Source organism: Abrus precatorius, unplaced genomic scaffold (assembly GCF_003935025.1).
Source record: "Abrus precatorius isolate BTA unplaced genomic scaffold, Abrus_2018 Scaffold6, whole genome shotgun sequence".
Lineage (NCBI taxonomy): Eukaryota > Viridiplantae > Streptophyta > Magnoliopsida > Fabales > Fabaceae > Abrus > Abrus precatorius.
Genome location: NW_020874406.1, coordinates 2,287,641 through 2,299,379, shown reverse-complemented (window position 1 = coordinate 2,299,379; position 11,739 = coordinate 2,287,641). Strand labels below are relative to the sequence as shown.

General features: G+C 42.2%; 1 non-coding gene across 1 annotated transcript; it reads right to left on the bottom strand.

Moving 5' to 3' along the window:
* Positions 1-6,301: 6,301 nt before the first annotated feature.
* On the bottom strand, positions 6,302-6,408 carry LOC113870546. Its single transcript, XR_003505568.1, has one exon. It is a non-coding gene; the product is annotated as a small nucleolar RNA R71 (small nucleolar RNA).
* Between the last annotated feature and the right edge of the window lie 5,331 nt (positions 6,409-11,739).

The window sequence follows — 11,739 nt, the reverse complement described above, 5'->3', positions numbered from 1 at the left end:
AGACCAAAATTGGAACTAAGCTCCAAAGGCGCCAAAAAGTGCCTGAATGGGAGAAGGTGGTAAGAAAGCCTTCGTTTGAGTCCTACGAGTCATATTCAAGAAGTTTCAGTGGCCTAAGACGAGTTTCGCACGTCTTCCTTTGTCGGTAAGCAAAAGGGGACCGAAAGAGACCAAAACGGGAACTTGGGTCCAAAGGGGCCGGAAAGTGCCAGAAGGGTAGAAGGTGGTGAAAAAGCCTTCCTTTGAGTCCGTGGATTGATATTCAAGGAATTACAGTGGCCTGAGACGAGTTTCGCACGTCTTTCTTTACCGGTAAGCAAAAAGGGACCGAAAGAGACCAAAACTGGAACTTAGGTTAAAGGCACCAGAAAGAACCAGAAGTTGAAAAGGTGGTCAGAAAGCCTTCCTTTGACTCCTTGGAGTGATATTCAAAAAGTTTCAATGGCCTAACACGAGTTTCGCACGACTTCCTTTGCCTGTAAGCAAAAGGGGACCAAAAGACACCAAAACTGGAACTTGGGTCCAAAGGCACGAGAAAGTGACAGAAGGGGAGAAGTTTGTGAGAAAGCATTCCTTTGAGTGCTAGGAGTCATATTCAAGGAGTTTCAGTGGCCTGAGACGAGTTTTGCACGTCTTCCTTTGCTGCTAAGCAAAAGGGGACCAAAAGAGACCAAAAAGGGAACTTGGGTCCAAAGGGGCCAGAAAGTGATAGAAGGGGAGAAGGCGGTGATAAAGCCTTCCTTTGAGTCCTAGGAGTGATATTCAAGGAGTTTCAGTGGCCTGAGACGAGTTTCGCCAATTTTCCTTTGCTGGTAAGCAAAAGGGAACCAAAAGAGAACAAAACTAGAACTTTGGTCCAAAGGCGCCAAAAAGTGCCAGAAGGGGAGAAGGTGGTGAGAAAGACTTCCTTTGAGTCCTTGGAGTGTATTCAGGGAGTTTCAGTGGCTTGAGACGAGTTTTGCACGTCTTCCTGTGCTGGTAAGAAAAAAGGGACCAAAAGAGATCAAAACTGGAACGTGCGTCCAAATGCGATACAAAGTGCCAGAAGGGGAGAAGGTTGTGAGAAAGCCTTCCTTTGAGTCCTAGGAGTCATATTCAAGCAGTTTCAGTGGCCTGAGATGACTTTCGCACGTCTTTCTTTGCCTGTAAGTAAAAAGGAACCAAAAGAGACTAAAACTGGAACTTGGGTCCAAAGGCACCAGAAAGTGTCAGAAGGGGATAAGGCGGTGATAAAGCCTTCCTTTGAGTCCTAGGAGTGATATTCAAGAATTTTCAGTGGCTTGGGATGAGTTTCTCCAGTCTTCCTCTGTTAGTAAGCAAAAGGGGAACAAAAGAGACCAAAACTGGAACATGGGTCCAAAGGCACAAGAAAGTGCCAGAAGGGGAGGAGGTGGTGAGAAAGCCTTCCTTTGAGTCCTTGGAGTGATATTCAAGGAGTTTCAGTGGCCTGGGACGAGTTTCGTACGTCTTCCTTTGCTGGTAAGCAAAAGGGGACCGAAAAAGACCAAAATTGGAACTTGGGTTAAAGGTGCCAGAAAGTACCAAAAGGGGAAAAGGTGGTGAGAAAGCCTTCCTTTGACTCCTTGGAGTGATATTCAAGAAGTTGTAGTCGCCTGAGACGAGTTTCGCACGTCTTCCTTTGCAAGTAAGAAAAAGGGACTGAAAGAGACTAAAACTGGAACTTGGGTTAAAGGCGCCAGAAAGTACCAGAAGGGGAAATGGTGGTCAGAAAGCCTTCCTTTGATTCCTTGGAGTGATATTCAAGAAGTTGTAGTGGCCTGAAACGAGTTTCGCACGTCTTCCTTTGCCGGTAAGCAAAAGGGAACAAAAAGAGGCCAAAACTGGAACTTGGGTCCAAAGATGCCAGAAAGTTCCAGAAGGGGAGAAGGTGGTGAGAAAGCCTTCCATTGAGTCCTAGGAGTGATATGCAAGGACTTTCAGTGGTCTGAGACGAGTTTCGCACGTCTTCCTTTGCCGGTAAGCAAAAGGGGACCAAAAGAGACCAAAACTGAAACTTGGTCCAAAGGCGCCAGAGAGTGCCAGAAGGGGAGAAGGTGGTGAGAAAGCCTTCCTTTGAGTCCTTGGAGTGATATTCAAGGAGTTTCAGTGGCCTGGGACGAGTTTCGCACGTCTTCCTTTGCCGGTAAGCAAAGGGGGACCAAAAGAGACCAAAACTGAAACTTGGGTCCAAAGACGCCAGAGAGTGCCAGAAGGGGAGGAGGTGGTGAGAAAGCCTTCCTTTGAGTCCTTGGAGTGATATTCAAGGAGTTTCAGTGGCCTGGGACAAGTTTCGTACGTCTTCCTTTGCTGGTAAGCAAAAGGGGACCGAAAAAGACCAAAACTGGAACTTGGGTTAAAGGCGCCAGAAAGTACCAGAAGGGGAAAAGGTGGTGAGAAAGCCTTCCTTTGAGTCCTTGGAGTGATATTCAAGGAGTTTCAGTGGCCTGAGACAAGTTTCGCACTTCTTCCTTTGCCAGTAACCAAAAGGGGACCAGAAGAGAGCAAAACTGGAACTTGGGTTCAAAGGCACCAGAAATTGTCTGAAGGGGAGAAGGGGGTGATAAAGCCTTCCTTTGAGTCCGTGGATTGATATTCAAGGAATTACAGTGGCCTGAGACGAGTTTCGCACGTCTTTCTTTACCGGTAAGCAAAAAGGGACCGAAAGAGACCAAAACTGGAAGTAATGTCCAAAGGCGCCAGAATGTGTCAGAAGAGGAGAAGGTGTCGAGAAAGCCTTACTTTGAATCATTGGATTGATATTCAAGGAGTTTCAGTGGCCTGAGACGAGTTTCACACGGCTTCCTTTGCTGGTAAGCAAAAAGGGACCAAAAGTGGAACTTGGGTCCAATGGCGTCCGAAAGTGCCAAAAGGGGAAAACATGGTAAGAAATCCTTTCCTTGACTCCTTGGAGTGATATTCAAGGGGTTGCAGTGGCCTGAGGCGAGTTTCGTACGTCTTCCTTTTTCAGTAAGCAAAAGGGGACCAAAAGAGACCAAAACTAAAACTTGGGACCAACAGCAGCTGAAGGTGCCAGAAAGGGAGAAGGTGGTGAGAAAACCTTCCTTTGAGTCCTAGGAGTCATATTAAAGGAGTTCCAGTGGCCTGAGATGAGTTTTGCACGTCTTCCTTTGCGGGTAAGTAAAAGCGGACCAAAAGAGACCAAAACTAGAATTTGGGTCCAAAGGCGCCAGAAAGTGACAGAAGGGGAGAAGGTGGTGAGAAAGCCTTCCTTTGAGTCGTAGGAGTGATATTGAAGGAGATTCAGGGGCCTGAGACGAGTTTTGCACGTCTTCCTTTGCCGGTAACCAAAAGGGGACCAAAAGAGACCAAAACTGGAACTTGGGTCCAAAGGCACCAGAAATTGTCTGAAGGGGAGAATGTGGTGACAAAGCCTTCCTTTGAGTCATAGGAGTGATATTCAAGGAGTTTCAGTGGCCTGAGACGACTTCCGTACGTCTTCCTTTGCTGGTAAGAAAAAGGGGACTAAAAGAGACCAAAAGTGGAACTTGGGTCCAAAGGCGCCAGAAAGTGCCAAAAGGGGAAATGGTGGTCATAAAGCCTTTCTTTGACTCCTTGGAGTGATATTCAAGGGGTTGCAGTGGCCTGAGATGAGTTTCGCACGTCTTCCTTTGTCGGTAAGTGATAGTCATATTTTAATACATCTTTCTCTCTGTTTTCAATTTAATTGTGTCTTTTTAGTATATTATTTTCATGTGTTAGTTTAGATTTGTGTTGGTAAGTCATTTAGGATTTAAATTTAAATCTTTCTTAATTCCCGCCATAAATTCTTGTTTTGACACAGTTTCTTGAAAAGGCCATATCTGGAGCTACACTACTCGGAATTGGACAAAATTGGTGTCCCTGGAAAGATAAGAGAGAGATCTACAACTTATCTGTTGAGAGAAAAGCCCAGTTCGAACATCTGCAGGCCCAAAACTGCGTCACAATGTTGCGGTCCTGCAATGAATTTTTCAGAATTTGGTTTTATTGTTGACATTACTTAATTAGGGTTTTAGGAACCTCGTTAGGAAGCTGGGCCTTAATTAAGTGCAATTATTTTGTCTTTAAATAGGGTTTATGATTTAGCGTGGGGATATTCTTCCCTCTTTTTTGCCTTAATTTTCAGAATTTTAAATAAAAGCTTTCGTAAGGATTCCTCTCGTCTCCCTCTCTTTTATTTTCGGAAACTTCATCCCCTTCTCTAATTGGTCGAGCAACATGATTATGAAGCAAGGCTAATTCATCAACCGGTTCAAGGTTTTAAAAACTACATTACATTCGAGTTTCAAAATAGGTTTTATCGAATTCCTCCTTTCCTTCCTCTTTTCTAATTAGGTTAATTACGTTTTTCATGATATGGAATTTTTGTTGCATCCTAAATAGAAAGAATAGGTTAATTTCAGATTTGAATTAATTGGATTGACATAATTTAATCAATCAATTGTTCTAAATTTTGTTAAAACATTGGGTTTGCGATTGCGGTTCTTGTTTTGATGGAATTCATAATCTAGATTTAGATTTTAGGGTTGTTGATGCGCATTGAATTAGTGTGATTGGAAATTCGTTGGGATCATATTTGTGTGAACGACGAGAATTGCATTGTAGGGATTGAGATCTTGAATTGGTTGAATTTCATAATCCTTAATTTTCGTTTTTGTTATTTTGTCGTTTAAATTCAAAACAAATCCTCCCCCAATGTAATTTGAAATTGCATGATGGAACTAAAAATAAAATGCATTTTATGTCCTTGAGAGATGACCTAGGTTTGCTTCTTGTATTGCACAAATTTTTTAAAAAATCTAGCTTGTTTGATACCATTGCGACGTGCTTATCAAAATGGCGCCGTTGCCGGGGACATAAGTCATTTTGTTTTTATTTCATCATTCTGTGATTGTGTGTTTTTGTGATTCACTCTTCTGCGTTTGCGTTTTCGTGTGCATTTTTGTTTGTGTTTTCGTGTGCATTTTCTGGGGCGTTTTCGTTTTCGTCGTAGGGATTATGTTTGTCTTTTTTTTTTTTGTTTATTACATTTAGTTTTGCAGATTTAATTCGTGTTTTTAGTGTTTAGTTGTGTGATTGGTGCCATTGGGGTCAATTGTGTGTGGCTGGATGCGAAAAACAGGGGACTAGTAGGAATAGAAAACATAGATGCTGCATAATTGCTATCAGATTTCACTGTTCATCGTGCACTGGTCACATACTGTTCACACACTATTCATGCACTATTCATCCGATTTTGAAAAAAAAAAAAAAAGGTAGAGATTGAATTTTGATCTGAATTTTTGTGTCCACATTTCTTTTAGTGTCTATTAGTGTTTAGAGTTGGTAGATTGCAAAAATCATTTATAGAAAAAAAGATACATCTTGGTAGCCGAGAAAATTTTTGCGAAACTTCAAAGTGGCATAACTTTTGCTAGAAAACTCAGAATTTAGCTTATTGCATATGCATTTGGGGTAGAAAAAAATTTCCTATTCAATGCAACCGCTTTGCTAGTTGAGGCTGCCCAGAATTTCAAAAATTGCTTGTTTTCTAAAAGTTTTTTATTTTTCAGTATTTATTGACCTATTTTTCTTGACTTTAGGCTTCTAGTTCCCATAGCAATTCAATTCCAAAAAATCTGAAAATTTTTGTGGTGATTTCCCATACCAAAAAGAGATTTATCATGGTCCCCCTTCATTCATATCTTGCATTTTGATGGTACTTGCTTTGTAAACTGACTTTGTGCATTCATTGAGTATTTTCTGTTCTTGTTGGTTCTAACCTTGAATGACCAAGGCCAACCCTGTTATATTGCATGAACCTGACCCTGAAATAGAAAGAACACTTCAGAGGATAAGATCTAGCAAAAACAGTGGTGGTGGTAGTGGTAGTGGTAGCTTACTTGGTGATTCTGAAACTATTACTGTTATTCATGTTGTTAGGGAGAACATGGCTGATAATCCTGAGCTAACTTTGAAGGAATTGGCCACACCTAATGTTGTGTATCAGTCATGGTGTGTCCAATATCCTGAAGATGAAACAACCTCTTATGAGCTTAAATATGGACTTATCCATTTGTTGCCAAAGTTTCATGGACTTGCAGGTGAAGATCCTCACAAGCATTTAAAAGAGTTCCATGTGGTGTGTTCCACCATGAGACCACAAGGAGTGCCTGAAGACCATGTCAAGATGAAGGCGTTCCCCTTCTCCCTGGATGGTGTTGCGAAGGATTGGCTCTACTTCCTACCTTCAACAATCATCACATGGAATCAAATGAAGAGGTTATTTTTGGAGAAATTCTTCCCTGCCTCCAGAACCGCTGCAATAAGAAAAGAGATTTCTGGTATAAGGCAACTGAATGGAGAGACCTTGTATGACTACTGGGAGAGATTCAACAAGCTCTGTGCTACCTACCCTCACCATCAGATAAGTGAGCAATTACTAATTCAATATTTTTATGAAGGGCTAACTTTGATGGACAGGAGCATGATAGATGCAGCAAGTGGAGGAGCATTGATGGACAAGACACCACAGGCTGCGAGACAGCTTATTACAAACATGGCAGCCAACACTCAACAATTTGGATTCAGAGGAGCCGCTAAGGGAGTGAATGAGATAGCACTTGGTGCTGGTACTGGTGCTGTTCATGGTGTGGAAAATCAAAGGCTGGAAAACAAAATCAATGAGCTGACCACCATGGTGAGGCATTTGGCAATTGGCCAACAACAAGTGAATCCAGTAAGTGAGCAGCTAGCAAGAGTCTGTGGGATATGTACTTCCACTGAGCATCCTACAGATTCATGCCCTACCCTGCAAGAGACGGATGCGAATGTTTCTGGAATCTACACCAACCAACAGCAGCAATATAGATCTCCACACCAACAGCAGAATTATAACCCGTACTCCCAGACATATAACCCGGGCTGGAGAGATCATCCAAACCTGAAATGGGGGCAGCAGCAACAAGGTCAACAATCTTCATTTCAACCTGCTGCAGGCAAATATCAGCCTCCATTCAGGCAACGGCCACCTCCACCTTCAACACCTCCTCCTGCACAAAGGAGCGAGCCATCATTTCAAGAGATGATGCAACAGATGGCTGCAAACAACCTGCAGTTTCAACAGAACATGCAAGCAACTGTCCAGGATTTGAAGATTCAGGTTGGACAGCTAGCCACTCAAGTGAGTCAGATTCAGTCTCAAGGCTGTAGTAATTTTCCTTCTCAAACAGTCATGAATCCAAAGGGCAATGTGAGTGCTATTACCCTGCGAAGTGGAAAAGAGTTACCAGCAGTTGTAGCTGCAGCACCAGATTCTGAAAATGAGAGTAGTGCCACTGAAAAACATGTTCCGTTGCCTTTCCCGAACAGACCAGCAGCAGCAAGAAAAAAACCAGAGTCGGACAATGAGTTGTTGGACATGTTCAGCAGAATAGAAGTAAATATTCCCCTCCTCGACGCCATCCGACAAGTTCCAAAATATGCAAAGTTCCTAAAGGAATTGTGCACCAACAAGAGGAAGCTAAAGGGCAATGAGAGAGTGAGCATGGGAAGAAATGGCTCTGCACTCCTCTAGAATAAAAATGTGTCTGCAATCATTCCACAAAACTTGCTCCCTGAGTTGCCACAGAAGTGCAAGGATCCAGGAACTTTCACCATCCCTTGCACTATTGGAGAGGAAGTTTTTACAAATGCTATGCTGGATTTAGGTGCTTCAATTAATGTTATGCCTGCATCTGTTTTTAGATCCTTGCAGATTGGAGATTTGATTCCTACAGGAATTGTAGTCCAGCTAGCAAACAAGAGCACTGTGCAGCCACTTGGTGTCGTAGAAGATGTTCTTGTCAAAGTTGAGGACCTCCTTTTCCCTGCTGATTTTTATATTCTAGAGGTGGAGGATGACCTGCCTAGCCATGCTACATTGATCCTTGGGAGACCATTCTTGAGGACGGCGCGAACAAATATAGATGTGTATGCAGGGACCCTTTCTATGGAGTTTGGTGACAATTTGGTACAGTTCAACATTTTTTAGGCAATGAGACACCCAACAGAGAACCATTCTGTTTTCAGTTTGGATGTTATTGATTTACTTGTTGATGATTGTACAAATTTAGATGATTTGTTTGCTGATTCCTCAGACCTTACTGACCCATCATGTGCTTGTGATGATTCTTCTATGTGTGCTGTTTGTAGTGTTGATGTTGCAGGTGCAGCAGATATGGTTACACCAATAGATGATTCACTACCAGCAGTTGATCTAGCTCTAGCTCCATCTCCATCAATAAAGCTTAAGCCTTTACCTGCACATCTGAAGTATACTTACCTAGAGGACAACCAGCAACTTCCTGTCATTATAGCTCAGGATCTCAAATCTGATCAAGAGGAGAGATTACTGCAGGTCTTGAGAGATCATAGGAAGGCCATTGGTTGGACCCTTGCTGATCTTCCTGGAATTAGTCCTGCCATTTGTATGCACCGAATTTTATTGGAGGATGAGTTTCGACCTGTGAGACAGCCACAGAGGCGACTCAACCCTACTATTCTAGATGTTGTGAAGAAGGAGGTCACAAAGCTACTGGCAGCAGGTATTATTTATCTTATTTCTGACAGTAAGTGGGTTAGTCCTGTGCAGGTGGTCCCAAAGAAGACTGGGATGACTGTGGCGAAGAACCAGGATGATGAGTTGGTTCCAACTAGAGTTCAAAACAGTTGGCGAGTTTGCATAGATTACAGGAGACTTAACCAGGCAACTCGCAAGGATCATTTCCCTCTTCCATTCATCGATCAGGTATTAGAAAGGCTGGTAGGTAAATCCCATTACTGCTTTTTAGATGGATTTTCTGGGTACATGCAAGTTCATATTGCACCGAAGGACCAGCATAAGCAACATTCACCTGCCCATTTGGCACATTTGCTTACACTAGGATGCCATTTGGCTTGTGCAATGCTCCGAGCACCTTTCAGAGGTGTATGGTTAGTATATTTTCTGACCTTTTGGAGAGTTGCATGGAGGTGTTTATGGATGATTTTACTGTCTATGGTTCTTCATTTGATGCATGCCTAGAGAATTTATCTAAGGTGTTACGTAGGTGCATCCAAACTAACCTTGTGTTGATTTTGAAAAGTGTCATTTTTTGGTCACACATGGTATAGTCTTGGGTCACTTAGTCTACCTTACCCCACTTCTGTGAGAGAAGTGCGTTCCTTTCTTGGACATACAGGTTTTTACAGGAGGTTTATACAGGACTTCAGCAAGATTGCATTACCATTGTCCAAGCTGCTGCAGAAGGAAGTAGAGTTTGTTTTTGATGAGCCCTGTCAGCTAGCTTTTTAGGAGCTGAAGAGGCGGCTGACCACCACACCCATTGTTCAGCCACCTGATTGGGAGCTTCCTTTTGAGCTCATGTGCGACGCATCCAACTTTGCACTTGGAGCTGTTTTAGCTCAGCGGGTTGGGAGACTTTCTCATGTTATAGCCTATGCTTCTCGCACGTTGGATGCAGCTCAAGTTAGTTACACCACTACTGAGAAAGAGCTTCTAGCTATTGTATTTGCCTTAGATAAATTCTGTTCATATTTGCTAGGCTCTAGGATTATTGTGTTTTCTGACCATGCAGCTTTGAAATTCTTGTTGAAGAAGCCCGATGCTAAACCTAGATTGATCAGGTGGATGCTTCTCCTTCAGGAGTTTGATGTTGAGATCAGAGATAGGAGTGGTGCAGAGAACTTGGTAGCAGACCACTTGAGTAGGATTGAGGGAGGGAATGTTGATCCCTTTCCTATTAGAGATGATTTTCCTGAGGAGTAGTTGATGCAGTTGCATGTATTACTCCTTGGTTTGCTGATATTGTGAATTACTTGGTTGCAGGTGTCTTTCCTCCAGATGCATCTAGAGCACAGATAGCCAAACTGAAAAAGTAAGGCTAAATATTATGTTTGGGATGACCCTTATTTGTGGAGATTTTGCAATGACCAGGTAATCCGCAGGTGCATTCCAGATCAGGAGATCCATTCTGTGCTTCAGTTTTGTCATAGTTCACCTGTGGGAGGACATTATGGATCATACAGGACAGCTAGGAAGGTGTTGGAGAGTGGGTTTTACTGGCCTACCATTTTCAGAGATGCACATCAGATCTCTAGCACCTGTGAGCAGTGTGAAAGAGCAGGGACGGCCATTACACACAGGCATGAGATGCCCCAGCAACCGATCATTTTTTGTGAGGTTTTTGATGTTTGGGGTATTGATTTTATGGGTCCATTCCCTGCATCTTTTGGTTACACATTCATTTTACTAGCTGTTGATTATGTTTCTAAATGGGTGGAGGCTAAGGCCACCAAAACTAATGATTCCAATGTTGTTGTGGATTTTGTTAGATCCAACATTTTTTGCAGATTCGGTGTGCCTAAAGCCATTATCAGTGACAGGGGAAGCCACTTCTGCAATAGGAGCATGCAGGCTTTGCTTCATAAGTATGGGGTTGTGCATAGAGTGTCTACAGCTTATCATCCCCAAACTAATGGGCAGGCTGAGGTTTTTAACAGGGAAATCAAGCAGATTTTGCAGAAGATAGTCCACCCCAATAGAAAGGATTGGAGCAAATTTTTGGAGGATGCTCTTTGGGCCCATAGGACGGCTTACCGGACACCGATTGGGATGTCCCCTTACAGGATTGTGTTTGGTAAAGCATGTCATCTGCCCGTTGAGATCGAGCATAGAGCATATTGGGCGGTTAGACATTGTAACTTAGAGTTTGAACAAGCAGGTATGGAAAGGAAGCTTCAATTACAACAACTTGAGGAGCTTCGGTTGGAGGCCTATGAGAGCTCGAAGATCTATAAAGAAAAAGTCAAATGTTTTCATGAAAGAAATATTTTGAGAAAGGAGTTCAAAGTGGGCCAACAAGTGCTTTTGTTCAATTCCCGCCTAAAACTTATAGCCAGTAAACTTAGATCTAGATGGGATGGTCCTTTTGTTATTACTAATGTGTTTTCCCATGGTGCAGTTGAGATTAAGAATGAAGTTATCGGTAGCATTTTCAAGGTCAATGGACATCAACTCAAGGAATTTCATCAAAGTCCAAAGTTGGAGGAGAAAAATGTAGAAAACATAGCCTTGGAAGCACCAACCCTTAGACCTTGAGGGAGTTCTTTCCCCATTCTGTATTCTTTGAAATTGTCTTTGTTGTGTTGCTGCATTGAGGGCAATGTGATTTTTAGTGTGGGGGGAGTTGCATGCATATTGTGTTGCTATTTTCTGTTTTTGTTTTTCTGGTTTGCTGTTTTCATTTTCTGTTCTGCTGTTTCTGTTTTCATTTTTCATTTTCTGCTGTTTCTGTTTTGCTGTTTTCTATTTTCATTTTTTCTGCTGTGCTGATTTCTACAGATTTCATTTTCTGTTCTGCAGTTTTTGTTTTTGTTTTCTGCTGCAGTTTTCGTTTTCTGTTGCAGATTTCATTTTTCTGCTGCTGTTTATAATTCTATTTTCTGTTTTTCTGCTGTTTTGGAGTACAAATTCTGCATGTTTTTGTGCCTCTACTTTTCTGTTTTGATGATGTTTCGCTGGAGTAGTTACACAAATTTTCATTCTTTCCTTTTAATTTCTAGATGTAGGAATTGTGAAAGTTGTTACACCATTTTTAGTTGATAGGTTGCAATACTTGATATGAGTCATTTTTACATTTTTAGTTGAGCAAGTTACTTGAAAAAGGATGAGTTTGATTCATTAATGATAGAATATGAACCTTGTGAGAATTTTGAGTA